At 39.6% G+C, this 19368-nt stretch overlaps 1 protein-coding gene across 16 annotated transcripts in view; it reads right to left on the reverse strand.

Annotated features, from left to right (window-relative positions):
• Positions 1-19368, reverse strand: part of APC (APC regulator of WNT signaling pathway) — a 113728-nt gene that overhangs the window by 80422 nt on the left and 13938 nt on the right. The window contains exon 1 of one of the 16 annotated variants that reach the window (XM_059693874.1): positions 11050-11138. The exons of the other annotated variants lie outside the window; for them this stretch is intronic. The gene's annotated coding sequence lies outside the window, so the exon portion shown is untranslated. Of the gene's footprint in view, positions 1-11049; positions 11139-19368 lie in introns of those variants that run through there. 16 annotated transcript variants of the gene reach the window in all.

Consider the following 19368-nt stretch of genomic DNA (forward strand, 5'->3'; position numbering starts at 1 on the left):
TCCGGGACCCTGAGGGGTCCTTAGCGCTGCTGCAGAGGTGGGAGAGGCTCCCACCACCACTGCTGCGCTTGCCAACTGTGAGCCCAGCTTCTGGCTGAGCAGCACTTCCACAGGGGGAGCACACTGACCACCAGGGGGCAGCTCCTGCATTGAGCGTCTGCCCCCTGGTGGTCAGTGCACGTCATAGTGACCCATCATTCTGCTGTTTGGTCGATTTGCATATTAGCCTTTTATTATATAGGAGGATTACTGTTTAAACAAATCTGGTATATGAAAGTCTGTATCTACTCAACAGTAACATCCATTCACAAAGTGTAAGTAACAAGAAAACCCAAAACTTCAGCTTAAAACAAATTAAAAACTGTATGTGCATGCCTTTAGTAGCGAGAATGAATAATGGTCCTGCAAAAATGTCCACTTCCTAATCCCTGAATGTGTTACCTTATACGGCTAAAGAAATTTTACAGGTGTGATTAAATTAAGGATCCTGATATGGGGAGATTTTCCTTAATTATATGGGTGGATCGAATGCAATCACAAGTCTCTTTATTAGAAGTAACTAAATCCAGCAACACAAGAGGAGATAAATTAAGCTCCACCTTCATTCAACAACCAAAGGTAGTGTGAAAAAGAATGATTGTAGGCACTGCTTTTGCTCATTAAGGATTGTAATAAGCAAAGGCAGGAGGGCCAGAATCAGAGAATATGTGACAAAAGAAGCAGAGGGTCAGAGTCAGGGAGAGATTTAGTATGCTGCTGGCATGGAAGATGGAGGAAGGTGCCACAAGCCAGAGTGCAGGTGGCCACGAGAAGCTGGAAAAACTGTGAGAAAACAGATTCTCTCCTATAGCCTCTGAAGGGAGTACAACATTGCTGCTATTGTGATTTTGGTCCGGTGAAAGCCATTTCAGACTTCTGATTTGTGTTGTTTTAAATCACTAAGTTTGTGATAATTATTTATAACAGCTATAGGAAAAAATGCCCTATGATCCAGTGATCTCTCTGCTAGGGATAAATTCCAGTGCAATCTTCTCATTGGTCCATGGAGTAATCTTAAAATATATTCACAATTTCTTTGACTCTACACTTTCAAAAGGTGGAGCTTAATTTATTCCTCTTGTGTTGCTGGATTTAGTTACTTCTAATAAAGAGAATATGATAGAAGTGATGATGTGTTACCGCTGAGACTATGTCATAAGTGGCTTCCTTCTTGCTCTTTCTCGCTATGATCATTGGAGGAAGCCAGCTGCCATGTCAGTAAGACACTCAAGCAGCCAGGTGGAGAGGCTCATGTCAAGAAACTGAAGCCTCCTACCAATGACCAGGAGAAACAGACTAAGTAAGTGAGCTATCTTGGAAATGGATCCTCCAGTCCAGTCGAGCCTTCAGATGACTGTGGCCCTGGCTGACAGAAACTTCATGAGAGATTCTGAGCCAGAATAGTGACAGATACTACAGAACACTATACAGCAGAGTCAGCACCAAATAAAGTAAAAGCGATCTTAAAAACTACTGAGTTTAAAATGGTAAAAAATTATGTAAATTAAAGATATAAATTTGGGTACATATCCCTAAGAAGTGAAAGCAGGGACTCAAACAGTATCTTCACAGCAAAGGTATTCACAATAGTCAAAAGGCAGAAATAACCCAAGGGTCTATCGACACATGAACAGATAAACAAATGCAGTATATACATATACAATAGAATGTTACTCAGCCTTACAAAGAAAGGAAATTCTGATACATACTCTAACATGGATGAACTGAAGATATTATTCCAAGTGAAATTAGCCAGACATAAAAAGGCAAATATTGTATTATTCCTCTTATATGAGGTTCCTAGGGAAGTCAAATTCCTAGACAGAAAGTAGAATGGTTTTTGTCAGGGTCTAGAGCAGTGGTTCTCAACCTTCCTAATGCCGCGACCCTTTAATATAGCTCCTCATGTTGTGGTGACCCCCAACCATAAAATTATTTTCGTTGCTACTTCATAACTGTAATTTTGCTACTGTTATGAATCGTAATGTAAATATCTGATAGGCAGGATGTATTTTCATTGTTACAAACTGAACATAATTAAAGCATAGTGATTAATCACAAAAACAATATGTAATTATATGTGTGTTTTCCGATGGTCTTAGGCGACCCCCAAAGGGGTCGCAACCCACAGGTTGAGAACCGCTGGTCTAGAGGGAGGGAAATATAGGGAGTTATTGTTTAACGGGTACAGAGTTTCAGTTGGGGAAGATGAAAAAGTTCTAGGGATGAATGGTGGTACATTCACAACACTATGAATGTATTAATGACATAATATATATATATGTATTTTAATGGTCAAGATGGTAAATTTTATGAAGTACATTTTACAATAGAAAACTCATTAACCGTAAAAAAAACAACCATACAAAATGATACCAAATATTTCACAAGAATTAATGCATATTTAAGAAGACATTTGAATAAGTGTTTGTAAGGGAAATAGGGGAGGGTATGGATATAAAGGGGAGAATACTTACCTTATAAAGACTGATTATGTCATTATTTGATTTATAAAAAAAATTAAAATTTTGATTATTTATTGATTTGAGACAGAGATATCAATTTGTTGTTCCACATATTTACACATTCATTGGTTGAGGTTTTTTTTCTGTTCATCAGATTATTCACTTGATTTTTAGATTCACTTGTTGATAGATATGTATTTGTTGTTCATAATTTGTATCTTTACCTTTTTCTTCTTCTTCCTCTTTTTAAAGGATACCTTTCAGCATTTCATATAATACTGGTTTGGTGGTGATGAACTCCTTTAGCTTTTTCTTATCTGTGAAACTCTTTATCTGACCTTCAATTCTGAATGATAGTTATGCTTGGTTGTAGGTTCTTGCTATTCATCACTTTGAATATTTCTTGCCACTCCCTTCTGGCCTGCATAGTTTCTGTTGAGAAATCAGCTGACAGTCATATGGGTACTCCCTTGTAGGTAACTGACTGTCTTTCTCTTGCTGCTTTTAAGATTCTCCCTTTGTCTTTTGCTCTTGGCATTTTAATTATGATGTGTCTTGGTATGGTCCTCTTTGGATTCCTTTTGTTTGGGGTTCTCTGCGCTTCCTGGACTTGTAAGTCTATTTCTTTCACCAGGTAGGGGAAGTTTTCTGTCATTATTTCTTCAAATAGGTTTTCAATATCTTGCCCTCTCTCTTCTTCTGGAACTCCCATAATTCGGATGTTGGACGCCTGAAGTTGTCCCAGAGGCTCCTTACACTATCTTCATATTTTTGGATTCTTTTTTCTTTTCCAGTTGGGTGTTTTTTGCTTCTTTGTATTTCAAATCTTTGACTTGATTCTGGTGATCCTCTAGACTGCTGTTGGGAGTCTGTATAATATTCTTTATTTCAGTCAGTGTATGCTTAATTTCTAGTTGGTCCTTTTTCATATCCTCGAGGGTCTCACTGGATTCATTGAGGGTTTCACTAAATTTATCGGTGGTTTCTAGAAAATTCCTGAAAAACCTTATAACTGTGGTTTTGAACTCTATATCCAGTAGTTTGCTTTCCTCCATTTCTGTCATTTGTGACCTGTTTCTTTGTCTCCACATTTTGGCTGCTTCCCTGTGTTGATAGAATGGCTTTCTGTGCTAGGTATCCTATAGGGCCCAGTGGCTCGGCCTCCCCAATTACCTGAGGTGTACACTCTTGGTGCACCCCTCTGTGGGCTGTGTGCACAGTCTTGTTGTAGTTAAGCCTTGATTGTTTTAGGTATCACTGGCAGGAAATGACCTCCAGGCCAATTGGCTGTGAGAATCATCTGTGTCTAGGGTGGGAGAACTTCTGTGCTGGAGACACCCTTCTGGGGCAATACTTGCTTCAGTGGAGCTTTGGTGCTCACTGAGTCTGCCCTCTGAGTGTGTTCCTTATGGACCTGAGGAGTTGTAATCTGGATGGTCCCACTCTGACCACTGTGTACACTGGCTCTTGGGTCTCTGAGGATGTGCTAATTTAGCTTCTACCTGAGGCTACCCAGCAGGAGCTACGGAGAGATCTGCAGATTCCTCTACTTTGTTTGGGGTTTGGAGATGCCCAGATGAGGCCCAGCTGTGAAGCAGTGCAAGCTGCTGTGGGACCTTGGGCCTTCTCTTGGATGTTCTGGGTCTGTCTGACCCAGCTGCAGTTTGTTAGGTAATTTTAGATTGCAAAGGGCCAGGCCTTTCATATGCAAAAGCCTCTGCGTGCAGCTTGGGTGGGGCGGGGTCTCAGGGAATCAACAGGGCGGAGCAAACAGCTATGGCTGATCCTCAGCTATGCCCTAAGGGGCCCCAGGTCTCAGTGTCCCACGGTAATCGCTGCAAGCACCTCTGAGAGAAAGCTGCCCTCGAGTTCCGCCCGATGCCAGACAGTCCTGTTTCTCCCTGTATGCGTCTGGGACCCCAGAGACTCGCCTGGAACTGGAGTTCAGAGCAGTCGGGAGCTTGAGACTCCCTCCTGATCGAAAAAGACAACTGCGTCCTCAGTTGCCAGCCCTATCCGCATGCGCCTCCGTACCTCTGCACTTTACTTCCGGACCTCCTCTGAGTCTCAGTGTGCTTTTCTCTTTCCTTCTAGTTGTAGAATTTTCACTCAGCCAGCCTTCCTTTGGTTCTGGATGGTGTCCGTTTTGTCTTTTAGTTGTATTTTTGAAGTGGTTGAGCAAGGCAGCAATTTCAGGTGTTTACCTATGCCGCCACCTTGATTTCTTCCCATTGGTTGATTCTTGTATGTGCCCTGACTGGGGATTAAGCCTGAAACCTTGATGCTTTGAGACAACACTCTAACCAATTACTATCAGCTAGGGCTAAAAAAAAACCCCCCAATTTTTAAAGAACATATCCCATATAATAAAGAGGTGATATGCAAATTGACCATCACTCCAACACACAAGATGGCCACACCCATGTGGACACAAGATGGCCTGCAGGGCAGGGCAGTTGGGGGAGGCGGACCAGGCCTGCAGGGGAGGGCAGTTGGGGGGGGGGGAACCAGGACTGCAGGGGAGGGCAGTTGGGAGCAACTAGGCCTGCAGGGGAAGGCAATTCGGGGGGACCAGGTCTGCAGGGGAGGGCAGTTGGGAGGGACCAGGCCTGCAAGGGAGGGCAATTGGGAGCGATCAGGCCTGCAGGGAAGAGCAGTTAGGGGTGATCGGGCCGGCAGAGGAGAGCAATTGGGGGCGACCAGGCCTGCAGGGGAGGACAGTTGGGGGAGGGGGGTCCTCAGGCCTGCAGGGGAGGGCAGTTGGGAGTAACCAGGCCTGCAGGGGAGGGCAGTTGGGGGCAAGCAGGCTGGCAGGGGAGGGCAGTTAGGGGCAATCGGGCCGGCAGGGGAGCAGTTAGGCGTCGATCATGCTGGCAGGGGAGTGGTTAGGGAGTGATCAGGCTGGCAGGCAGAAGCAGTTAGTGGCAATCAGGCAGGAGAGTGGCTGGGAGCCAGCAGTCCTGGATTGTGAGAGGGACATCCCTCGAGGGGTCCTAGATTGGAGAGGGTGCAGGCTGGGCTGAGGGACACACCCCTCCTCTGTGCACGAATTTCGTACACTAGGCCTCTAGTCTATATATATAAAAGCCTAAGCGACCAAACAACCGGCCGCTATGATGCACACTGACCACCAGGGGCAGATGCTCAACTCAGGAGCTGCCCCTAATGGTCAGTGCGCTCCCACAGCGGGAGTGCTGCTCAGCTGACTAGCCCATCCCAGCGGCCCACCTCACTCCCTCAGTAGTCCTGCTGGTCCAATCTCTGGAGAATGGGCCAGGCACTGACGAACCAGTACCATTGGCACAATCCTGACAGTGCCGCTGGCCTCCTAGAAGTCAGTTTTGGGCCCTGCAGCCACTTCCCCTCCCTAGACGCTCCACAAGGAAGAAACGATATAAAAGCAGCTGCCAGATGGTTCCTAGCAACCGGCACGAACGTCAGCGGGATGGATCCGGATCCCGGGCTGGCAAGGGTGTTCCACTGCCCGCCCGGAGGGCCCATCACGTCCCAGCCCCCCAAAACCTCTCTTGGGGCGGGTGCCAGATTCAGGGCTCATGGCTGGCGAGCTCCGCTGCAGTGGCGTGAGCCTCTCCTGATCAGGACTGATTGGGCACGAGCCCTGGCAGGCGCAGCAGTGCCGGGATGAGCGGGAGTGACAGGCAGGAACAGCAGGCAGTGTTGAGACTGTAGGTTTTGGCCCAATCCCCACAGGCCATGCCAAAGGACCCTACCCGTGCATGAATATTGTGCACCAGGCCTCTACTATGTTATATAATACTAGAGGCTCGATGCACGAAATTCGTGCAAGGGCCTTGGCCCTGACCCCTGCCCGCCACCGCGGCCCCTGCCTGCTGCAGCTTTGTCCGGAAGGATGTCTGATCTAATTAACACATTACCCTTTCATTATTATAGATACTTGAGTCCCAGTGCACAAAATTCATGCATGGGTAGGGTCCCTAGGCCTGGCCAGTGATTGGGGCTGATTAGGGCCTTCTGGCTGCCGGCCGGGGCCTCCCTTCTCTGGCTGCCAGCCAGAGCCTTCCTTTGTTCCACGCCGCCCCCTGGTGGTCAGCACAAATCATAGAGAGCAATCAAACTCCCAGTCGGTCGAACTCCCGAGAGGACACTTTGCATATTAGGCTTTTATAGATAGATACATAGATAGATAGAAAGATAGATAGATAGATAGATAGATAGCTAGATGACATTCCACCTGTACCAAAAGAAGAGCTGGTGTACCTTTCTAGTAGTTGACCCTAGAGAAATCAAGGACCACAGATTATTGACCATTAAAACTAGAAGATGTAGAAATCACTTCAACTAACATTCTCATTTTACATTCAAGACACTTAATATACTTCAAAAGTAATTTACTTTACAAAATTATCTGTGATTCCTAGAAGAGTTTATGAGGCACAGTGTTTCCAAAGAGCAAACCACCACATTCCTTTAAATTAGAAGGTATTTTAGATGATATAAACCTTTAAATAACCTAGGAATAGTCAAAGCAATCAGTGTTTAGCGAGTAAAGAACATTTCATGTAGTTCTATTATAAGTTTCTTAGAGGTTAGCTAAGATTCTCCAGCAACTTTCATAGTTCTGGCATTTAGTGGGTACTCAAATATGTAGTGAATGTCTTTTCTCAAGTACCATTCATCTTTTCTAGTTCATCATGCCCTAATGCCAGTGATGGCGAACTTTTTGAGCTCGGCGTGTCAGCATTTTGAAAAACCCTAACTTAACTCTGGTGCCGTGTCACATATAGAAATTTTTTGATATCTGCAACCATAGTAAAACAAAGATTTATATTTTTGATATTTATTTTACATATTTAAATGCCATTTAACAAAGAAAAATCAACCAAAAAAATGAGTTCGCGTGTCACCACTGACACGCGTGTCATAGGTTCACTATCATTTGCCTATGCCATGCCATCTTTTGTACTATGTCAAGTTTCACTCAGACTGTAATACAAAAAAGAAGGGGGGGAGGAAGGTCAAAATCAAAAACATTTAACAAAAAGATTAGTTAAATTATGTGAAATCAGTAACAGTAAAAATAGATAAAAATGATAAAACAGAAATTCACAGCCCTAGCCGGTTTGGCACAGTGGATAGAGTGTCGGCCTGTGGACAAAGGGGTCCCAGGTTCCATTCCAGTCAAGGGCACATGCCCAAGTTGTGGGTTCGATCCCAGTGGGGGGCATGCAGGAGGCAGCCAATCAATGATTCTCTCTCTTCATTGATGTTCCTGTCTTTCTCTCCCTCTCCCTTCATCTCTAAAATCAATAAAAATATATTTTAAAAAAATTTCACAGCCCTGGCCAGTGTGGCTCAGTCCTGTGTACCAAAAGGTCACTGATTTGATTCCCAGTCAGGGCATATATCCAGGTTGTGGGTTCAATCCTCTGTCGGGGTGCCTGTGGGAAGCAGCTGACTAATGTTTCTCTCTCATATTGATGTTTCTGTCTCTCTCTCTTCCTCCCCCTCCCTCTCTCTCTAAAAAACATCAATAGAAACTTTATTTTTTGTTGTTGTTAATACTCACCTGAGGATATTTTCAATTGATTTTTTTATTTTATTTTAAAGAGAGTGGAAGGAAGGGAGTGAGAAGGAGGGGGCAGAGAGAGAGAAACATCAATGTGAGAAAGACACTTCAATTGGTTGTCTCCCACCTTCACCCTGACCAGGGCTAGGGATTGAACCTGCAACCCAGGTATGTGCCCTTGACCGGGAATTGAAAAGACCCTTTGGTCCTCAGGCCAATGCTCTAACCAACAAATAGTATTATATTGTCCAATTTGAAAAAGAAATTTTAAGGGGTAAATTAATTTTTAAAATCCACAAAACAGCCCGCCAGTGTGGTTCAGTGATTGAGTGCCAATCCCATGAACCAGGAGGTCTTAGTTTGATTCCAAGTCAGAGTACATGCTTGGGTTTTGGGCTAGATCCCCAGCAGAGGGACATATAGGAGGCAGCAGATTGATGATTCTCATCATTGATGTTTCTATCTCTCTCTCTCTTTTCCTTGCTCTGAAATCAATAAAAACGTTTTAAAAACCCACAAAACAATTTATGTATGGAAAGCATCAATAAATAGTTTTGATTCAGTTTATAGGCATGCTTATGACTATTTTAACTTTTGAATTTTTTAATCACTCAATTCTAGCCATATCAATTAACAGTGAATAATTTCAGACCTATAAAGCCAACAGTTCAGTCTTAAATATTAAGTAATAACTTCATACTATAAAGGGAGGGGTAAAATCAACTTTTCTTATTTTAGTTCTTTCTTGTTTAATTCTTTAAAAATCTCAAATAAGTGTTTTATTTATAAGTATGCTTATGATTAATAAGATGCTCTAAAAAAAGGATGCTATGAATGTCATTACAGAAACTAATGCCTCTCCATTTGTTTAACTACCAGATTATTTTACAAAGCATTCTTAAATCATAGTAAAAACCCATAACCAAGTTAATATTTCTTCTTCATTTGATGATCTGACAATGATTTATATTGCTTTTCAAATAATTTATTACATACTATTTTATATGTTATATAGTAAGAGACAATATTTAAAATAGTTACATAGAGTTAAAGTAGGTAATTTAAGTTTCTAACATCCTACATAATAAATGACCTTGGATAAAGTCACAACATACCTAATTAGGAGTAGTCTAATATTTAAAATGAAAAAAAAATGCTACACTTGTCTGTTTAAATAGTAAAATGGGATAATTTATATAAAAATAAGAATCATAAACTCTCAAAGACTATATTAATCAGGGTTCAAAGAACTGACTGGTACTAGCTATTAAATTTCATTTGGAATTTTAATGTAACATCTTTAATTCTAGCTATAGTTTCCATCATATTTTAAAAAAGAGATCTTAAGGACTATTAACCCTGATATCCATAATAAATAATTCCTAAAGCCGTAATATATTTTTTAAAAAGAATAAAATTGTTTTAATTTATCATTGTAAAGTTTACAGTCTTATTTATTCAAGACCAAGTCCTTATTATCTTGAAAAAAATTACTGAAAGAAAATGATAGGTTCTCTTAAGACTTTCTATTAGGTCAGCACTATTTAAGAGATACTGTCACTGATCCTGGAGGGCTTTACAAAGCCACTGCACTGCCATCCTGTTCAGGAAGTAGGGAGGTGTGGCAGGCTGGCTATCATAAAACTACATAAAGATAATCCAGTTAAAACCCTATCAGTCCAAAACATGTTTTTAAACATTTAAGTAAATGGAAAAAATTTTAAGTACAATAAAAACATGTTATATCAAGAGCATATCTTATGAGTGCTCACTAAACAGAAATACCATCTATTAGAAAAGCCATGGTACTATAATTTAAAATATTTGCCTGTAGACTTTATTCAATGATATCTAAAAGCAACCAAAGAGTAATATAAAATTACTTAACAAATACAGATTTAAATATTAAGCCTATGAAAAAGTATCACTATAATTTTTCACAAAGAAATTGACATAATAAAGCGATTTATTCTTGAATAACATACTGAATGACAAAGCTATACTATCAAAGAAAAAGATCCACTGCTTCATACATAAAGATTTCCTATAAGATTTATGATAGAGCAAAGAATTTGAGCATCTCTTTTGAGATGTAGAATCCAAGTGTCTGATACATTCCACTGTTAAAATATTCATAGCCTCCTATTTTTCCTACTTTAAAAAAACACTTTTTTCTCCTATTCAGGTTACAATGAGGAACTATGGCTTCTTGTAATGGACTTCTACCACCAGCACTGCTGCGCGGTTTCTTATTCCTCTGCAGTCGTCCTTTCAGCTAAGAGGGAGAAAAGCACTGCTGCAGTCATCTGCAGGAGCCACTACCACTGCGCTGTGTGACTAACAAAGACGCTGCTATCTCTGCCACCCTATTCATTGGGAGTTCACTTAGATGTTTAACAAAAGCACGCAATTCTGATGACCAAAATTTCACCAAGCAACCAAACCACCCTCAAGCTGTGCGATACCTGCGTCCTCCTCTTCCCCTGCTCCAAAGAAGCCCTTTCCTCAAGTTCACCTCAGCCATTAGCAGCAGCTTAGTGTCCCCTCTTTTGGTTACCACTGCATGTGTCCTGTAGCCAGGGAGGAAAGAAGCCTTTCAATGGGTTAGAGCTTTTGCTCTTCGTCATGAATATGCTCCATTCTTTGTTGTCCTCTACCCGTTTCCTTAGGTTATTCTACTCTACTCTGTCAACAGGCATTATAAAAACAAAGCCTCCTCCTATCTTCAAAAATAGCTCTTTCTCACGAGCCTTCCCTAACACTCTGACCCCTCCCCCCTTCTTCCTCTTCTGTCAAAAACCCTGGTCAGAAGCACAGGAAATCCATCTCCTGTGCTGCAGTGGAAGGGGGGAGGGAGGGAGCCGCCCCTGCATCCACGCTTGGCATGTGGCAGTGGACCCTGTGCCAAGGAAAAAAGAACCAGTTTCAGATAGTACGAGAAAAAATAGTCTCCCCTCCCTCTGCAGCAAGCCGGGTCATCGTGGCCCCAGCACCTACCCCATTTCCGAGCCCAGCAGCACCTCCATTCCGTCTCCAGTGACACCAAGGCTGGATGCGCCAATATAGCCACATGTCGGTCACGTGTGCCCGTGCCCAGCCAATCGGTAGGTAGCCGACGGGAATGGGGAGCGCCCTGGTCCGCATCCAGCGGCATACACAGCTGCATCACGCTCTGCTTCCCAACCCGCAGCCCGCAGTCCACATTGGGCAGCAGGGTACAGGGTCCCGCCCTGCTGCACAAGCAGCTGAGCCCTAACCTGCTCTAAGGCTTGTGGGTGTGCGCTCACCACCCCTACCCCCACTCCCGCCCCCACCCCCACCCCCGCTCCAGGCAACCCACCCGAAGCTTACGGAAGCGGACGTGCATAATAGATGGGGTGGGGGAGGTCCACATGGTGGAAAGATTAGCATGAGATGCTGGAAGTGGGTGAGTAATAAATTACATCTCACTCGCTAAGATTTACATATTTGCAGCACAGATAAAAAGAATGTATTATAATAAATAATTTTACATTACAAACCACTGATGTTAGGTAAATCACTCAAACTATGTTTGAATTAAAAATACAGTTACCAGAAAAGCTATGATGACAACATGGCCAAATCAAGGAGTCACTGTTTGGGTTAAATCTTTGCTTCTGCCATTTACTAGCTCTGTGATTTTAGTCATTTAAAGGTTCAGTGCTTCAATTTCTTCTCCAAAAATAAAAATAGAAGTATGGAATAGGGAAAGTAATATATATGAAGCAGTATTTAGAGCAGTCACTAACGCTGTAAGTACTGTTGGCTACTAGAAATCTGAGATTTAAATGAATATTTAATGCAAATTCTATATTTCATTTAAATCTAACCAAGTAAAGCTTAAATTACTAATTTTTATGAGTTAGAAATATAAAAATCAAAATAGTAAAAAATTTTAAGTGTGATTCAAATTCTGATTTAAATTTGAAATAGATCATGGAAACATGGCCAGTTTCCATGATCTATTTCAAATTTAAAAGGATACTTAACTTCAGGCCTTTAAGTAAAACATATTTACTATAATCTTTTCTTAATTTTTTAAATTAATAGCATAAAAAGAAGCAACTATTAAACAGCTGTGGATGAAAAGGGCGAGAACCTGGCTGGAGAACCTGGCTAGAGAGTACCTGGCTAGGCTGCTGATCAACTGAATGCTGTCTCCATGTCATTTCTTCTTCGCGGACTCCCTCCACACCTTTGGGAACCCCTGGACCTGTTGGGGTTGGACCCCAACAGATCTCTAGTGGGCCAAAGTTTTTCTGAATGCTTTCTTGAACACAACTCAAGGCTGGGATCTAAACTGAATAACCCTAATACAACATGATAAATTCTATAATAGATTTAGGTTTAAAAATACTAAGGAATGAAAAGGAGGTGATTTATTTGACTGAAAAGGTTAGAGAAGGCTTTACACATGAAATGACATGGACTGGTTCACCAGGTACACAGAGGAGAGAAGGCATTATAGACAATAGGAAGGGTGCAATTAGTGAGATTGGTAGGAAATACTTATCATTTCTTGACCTACATAATGATCAAATGTCAGGTAAGATAAATGTATATTTTTTCCTGTCAATTGGTCTGTCTCCTGGGTAAATTTATATTACCAAAGAGAAGCCAGATACTGTACATTATAAAAAAAAAGAAGTATAAAAAGTAAAGTGGTATTAATTAGTCAAGGTGTAAAATTTACTGTTTCTAGTTACAGGTATTATATCTGGCCATCATTACTAGAATAACTAGAATTTTTAATAAAAATTCTAGGAAAAAGAGTTGCTTTGAAAAGCATAACAAAAATTAAAAAAATGTTCATTTTTAAGAAATCACCAAATAACAAAAGCTGAAACTTGTTGGATACATTCTCCCAAGCTCTCTAATGGTCCCTGGTTACACTCCTGAGAAAAAAAAAATACCTCTTCCACTCATCACCCCATATTTTCCCTGTTAAAATGGAGGGGACAGAGAACGTGAGTATTCACTAGCTTTGCTAGGTGTGGTTGATGTTCTGCAATATGTGTACAACATGTTGTCAGCTTTCCTCTGAACCACCAGTTGCAGATTGAAATCATAATGCCAAATTCTCCCTGCAACTTCTATAAAGTTGGAGGTAATGCCTGAGTAAAATCTAGGTTTTTTCTATGTAATAACTATGCTTTCAGGCGCTTAATACTTCATGCTGAATTTCTATAGTAACCGCCTAACAAATGCCCCCATATTTATTCTCTCCCGTCTCTAAAATGTAGAAACTATCCAAATGCCCACCAATAGTAGAACAGATAAATTGTAGTGTATTCACAAAATAGAGTGCTAAACATGTAAAAGAATGAGCAAACTACAAATACACACAAAATTGGATGACTTCCACAAACATAATATTAGAGGCCAAAGAGGTCATACTGAATATTTCATTTAAATAAAGTATAAAAACAGGCAGGAAAAAAAAAAAGAAAAGAAAAAGAAAAAAAAAGGGCTCACAAGCTTAGGGGAGGCCTGCATGGTAATCCTTACAAACTCAGCGACCAAAAGTAACCACACAGGATGGTCTGAACATAAAAATTCCTAACTAAAAGCAGGTGATAGTTGGTAGTCTTATCTTAGGCTTATGGCTTCCTTGACAAAGGTCAAGCTTTCCCTTAAGTGAGCCTATTTTTTGTTTATTTGCATCTAAGATAACAGACTTTGAAAGGTCAGAGTACTATTTTCCCTCAAATCACAACCACCAGAGCATGAGACCATAGAACCCCTCATTGTTATCTTCCTCCCCTGCACATCACCTCTGTGCTATAAATGTTAATTATCAAGTATCCTGTAATCACCAACGCAAAAAGTATGTGTTTCGCTATTTTGCCTTTTTATCCAATCCCAGAGACCCCCCTCCACCCGCACTCACTTTGCTTTTGCCCGCATCCTTAATCTACCACCAATGGATTTCATGTAACCCTCCTTACATCTCCTTTTATTCTTGTGTATAAAATAAGCTGCCAAACTGCCATTCTCAATCCATTGAGATTTTGCTTACCAGCAACTGTCATCAGTTTGGCTCAAATAAATTCACAAAATTCTCTTCAGATTTGGATGTTTCTTACATCTACAAAGTATATTTGGAGCAATTCCAATTTATTAAAAATTGTTTGAATTAGAAAAGAAGACATTCAAATTGGAAAAGAAGTAAAACTTCTTTTTTTTTCAGATGACATACTATACATAGAAAACCCTAAAGACTCCATCAAAAAACGACTAGGCTTAATAAATAAATTCGGCAATGTAGCAGGATACAAAATTAACACCCAGAAATCTATGGCTGTTTTATATACCAATAATGAACTAACAGGAAGAGAAACTAAAAAAAAAAAATCCCATTTACCATTGCAACAAAAAAATTAAGATACCTAGAATCAAACTTAACTAAGGAGGTAAAAGACCTGTACTTAGAAAACTACAAGAGATAGAGGAAGACATAAACAACTGGAAGAATATACCGGGTTCATGGATTGGTAGAATCAATATCATTAAAATGTCCATACTACCCAAAGCAATCTATAAATTAAATGCAATCCCCATTAAAATACCAATGGCATATTTCACAGACCTAGAACAAACTCTCCAAAAATTCATCTGGAATAAAAAAAGACCACGAATAGCTGCAGCAATCCTGAGAAAGAAGAACAAGGTTGATACCAGCTATCAAGGTATATTACAAAGCCACAGTTCTCAAAACAGCCTGATACTGGCACAAGAACAGACATATAGACCAATGGAACAGAACAGAGAACGCAGAAATCGACCCAAGCCATTATGCTCAATTAATATTTGACAAAGAAGGCAAGAGCATACAATGGAGTCAAGACAGTCTTTTTAATAAATGGTGTTGGGAAAATTGGACAGATACATGCAAAGAAATGAAACTAGACCACCAACTTACACCATACACAAAAATAAACTCAAAATGGATAAAGGACTTAAACATAAGACAGGGAACCATAAAAATCTTAGAATCCATAGGCAGTAAAATATCAAACATATGTCGTAGCAATATCTTTACCGATACTGCTCCTAGGACAATGGAAACTAAGGAGAAAATAAACAAATGGGACTACATCAAAATAAAAAGCTTCTGCACAGCAAAAGAAACCTCCAACAAAACAACAAGAAAGCCCACTGCATGGGAGAACATATTTGTCAATGTTATCTCCGGTAAGGTTTTAATCTCCAAAATTTACAGGGAACTCATACAACTTAACAAAAGGAAGATAAACAATCCAATCAAAAAATGGGCAAAGGACCTAAATAGACACTTTTCAAGAGAGGACATACAGAAGGTCAAAAGACATGAAAACATATTCAAAGTCACTAATCATCCAAGAGATGCAAATCAAAACAACAATTAGGTACCATCTCACACCTGTCAGAATGTCTATCATCAACAACTCAACAAACGATAAATGCTGGGGAGGATGCAGAGAAAAAGGAACCCTCGTGCACTGCTGGTGGGAATGCAGACTGGTGCAGCCACTGTGGAAAACATTATGGAGTTTCCTCAAAAAATTAAAAATGGAACTTCCATTTGACCCAGTAATCCTACTTCTAGGAATATATCCCAAGAAATCAGAAACACCAATCAGAAAGTATATATGCACCCATATGTTCATAGCAGCACAATTTACAATAGCTAAGATTTGGAAACAGCCTAAGTGCCCATCAGCAGATGAGTGGATTAAGAAACTGTGGTACATCCACATAATGGAATACTACACTGCTGTAAAAAAGAAGGAATTCTTACCATTTGCAACAGCATGGATGGACCTGGACCTGGAGAGCATTATGCTAAGTGAAACAGCCAGTCGGAGAAAGATAATATCATATGATCTCACTCATTTGTGTAATATAATGAACAACATAAACTGATTAACAAAAATAGAGCCACAGTCATAGGAGCATGGAACAGACAGTCCAACCAAAGGGAAGGCAGGGGAGGGGTAAGAGAACAACCAAAGAACTTGTATGCATGCATATGAGCATAACCAATGGACACTGACAGTAGGGGAGTGAGGGCATGTACTGGGGGGTGGGAGCAGCTGGGGAGAAGTCAATGGGGGGAAAAGGAGACTTATGTAATACTTTGAACAATAAAGAAATTAAATTAAAAAATATATTAGAAAAGTAATAGACAAACAGCAAAATGCTCATAGATATACATATTAAGATATTCATAGTAGTTATCCTTGGAATTGAAATTATGGAGTGATTTCTGATTTTTCTTTTTGCTTTTGAATATTTTTTCTTTGTCTCTATATTATAATTCCTGATAAATAGTAAATAATCTCTAAATATTTGTTGCATTAACAAATGAACTGACCACATATTATTTAAGTAATTAGAAAAATTATATATTAAAAGTTTAAATATATTTAGACAAACTTTCCACTCTGTTATAATAAAGAAAACATGTGAATCAATTTCGCCTGTCTTAAATATCCCATTTGTCAGGATGACTTAGTTTTACAAAAGGCTTTCAAAATCCTCTTACTCAAAGTGCATGATTCATTGGACAGGACTTATTTATATAGTCACTGACTCTTTGTGACAAATTCATAAAGCCTAAAAATGTTCCCTTTCCTTTCTGGAGAGAAAAAGACCCTTCAAAACAAAGAATACATTGTAGAAGCTCCTAAAAATAATGTCTTAGTACCCTAAGAAACATCTTTAATTATTCTTGATTCAGACTATGATTCAAACTATTATTTAGTAAGCCAGTTTGTAGCCAAAATATTTGTTATGGTTTTTACTATATGTATATAGAACTTAGTAATTCAAATGACAAAATTTTAAAGAAACCTATGACCACTACATGTTCATTAATCACTATGATTCATATCTAAAAAAGCAAGCCAATATAAAAATTTTACACTTTACAATGTTGCCTACTGAATTATTCAGTAAGATTTTCAAACCATTTTCCTCAGGGATTCCATAAAGCTTTGATTTGAATTTCAGTTTTAAAATATGTTCAGCTTTTAAAAAAAATATAAAAACGTATGCACTCAAAATATACTGGGCCAAATTTGAACACAACAAAGATCACCCAAGCATTAATTTATGCCACTAGGTTTCTACATATCTCAGAATAAAGCTCCTGCCACCCCTACTTAAAAATGTTGTTGTATACACTACATATACAGTAAGATTAAAAATATTTTCTGATAAAAAATAAATACAGAAATAAATTGTATCTTAAGGCTATTGTAAGACGGCACTGACAAACATGCCCTTGATTTCAAATATCTGTGGTTCATTATCTTGACTATTTTTAGTAAATGTTCATAAGTAAATGTATAAATATGAACATACGACCCACCTTTAAAAAAACACACAAACTTCTGAACCTGACATCCTGACATGCATAACGGGATAGCAACATGGAATCATGGAAGGATCTCAGAAGGGAGGTGGGGGTGGGTGGGGAATGATTAACCAGGGAACTTACATGCATAGAAGCATAGCCCATGGACACAGACAATAGTGTGCTGAAGACCTGGGAGGGGCAGGTGCGGGATGGAAGAGGTCAATGGGAAAAAAAAGGGGACATATGTAATAGTTTCAACAATAAAGATAAATTTAAAAAAATTAAAAGTTAAAAAAAAGTTACTTTGTTCCATTACTATCATCCTGATGATTACTGCTGCACCTGGCTCTGCAGTAGATGTTCAATAAATATTTATTGAATGAATGCATTATTAATCATTAGAAAAAGTGAAATCAAAAATGGCCTTCAAAATGTCTATGTGGAGTCCACAATAAATATTCTTTAACAGAAATTTTTATCAGTGAAATAACTAAAGAGTTCTCTGAAACATATCTATAACAAAATTTCTTTAAATGCAGGAGACATTTTTATGTTAACTTAATTAAATAATGAAAGAGAAACAGAGTCTGGAGCCATGGCAAATACAAGGTAATGGCTGGTAGTGGGCACATCAGGAGATACAAAAAAATCAGAGAAATTATGAATAACTCAATAATGGCTACTCTGAGATAATTCTGCTTTACTGCCCCTGTATGGTAAATATGTTAAATACACATTAAGTTAAATATGCCCTGGTGTTACTCTAGTGCAGCGGTTCTCAACCTGTGGGTCGCAACTCCTTTGGGGGTCGAACGATCCTTTCACAGGGGTCGCCTAAATACATCCTGCATATCAGATATTTACATTACAGTTCATCACAGTAGCAAAATTACAGTTATGAAGTAGCAACAAAAATAATTTTATGGTTGGGGATCACCACAACATGAGGAGCTGTATTAAAGGGTTGCAGCATTAGGAATGTTGAGAACCACTGCTCTAGTGAATATGCTACATTACAGAGTCAGAAGGATTTGGAAGGACTAATTAAGGCTATTAAGTAGCTGACTTTAAAATAGGGAGATTATCATGAGTAGACCCAAACAAGCCCTTAAAAGCTTCAAACAATTCACTAGCTTCCCAATGAACTAGAATAAATGTCCTTACCTTGGTTTCTAAGACTCTGTGTAATCTTGCTCCTGCTCTCACTCCTACTCTCCTCCCCTGCCTCTCCCTCCTTTTCCTCTTTCTTATGTCTATTCACTGCCTTTCCTTCAGCTTCAAGAACTCTGCTCCTAAATCTGCAAATGACTGCTCCATTGTATCATTTAGATCTTGGCAGACATTTCATATCTTCAAAGAGACCTTGCATAATCACTTTATCAACACTGGTACCATCCTTATATCCTTAAACTTTCTGTCACACTGTGCTTGTTTTGTCCTGGAATCATTTAAGATCTGAAAGGCTCTACTATGTAACTATTTAGTTTTCTGTCTCCCTCATCATTGTTCCCAAATTGGAATAAAAATCCAGATTCTTGTACTCTGCTGTTTCCTTCACACCTGGAACAGTGCACAGTGCACAGTAAGCATTCAATACATTTTGTTGAATATATGAAAGCAGAATGTTATGAGGATGAATAAGACATCAACTTACAATCTAGTAGAAAACCAAGAACATTTACAACAAAAATTTTAATACAAGGACAGTTGTGTCAAAGGATGAGAGATTAGATAATTACCAGCTAGGTAATCAAGAAAGATTTCAGAGAGAAAGGAGCAACAGAATGAGCCTTGAAAGATGTATAGGAGTTTTTCAGGGCAGGGATGTATTTCCATCTTATCCATCAAGTTAAAAAAGTTAGACTTCCACTTATAGACAACGGAAAACAAAGTTGTTTCAAATTAGAAGGGATACATGATTAGAGAAAGATCCACAAAACTTAACAGGACTA

The sequence above is a fragment of the Myotis daubentonii genome, chromosome 4 (genome assembly GCF_963259705.1).
Source record: "Myotis daubentonii chromosome 4, mMyoDau2.1, whole genome shotgun sequence".
Classification (NCBI taxonomy): Eukaryota; Metazoa; Chordata; class Mammalia; order Chiroptera; family Vespertilionidae; genus Myotis; species Myotis daubentonii.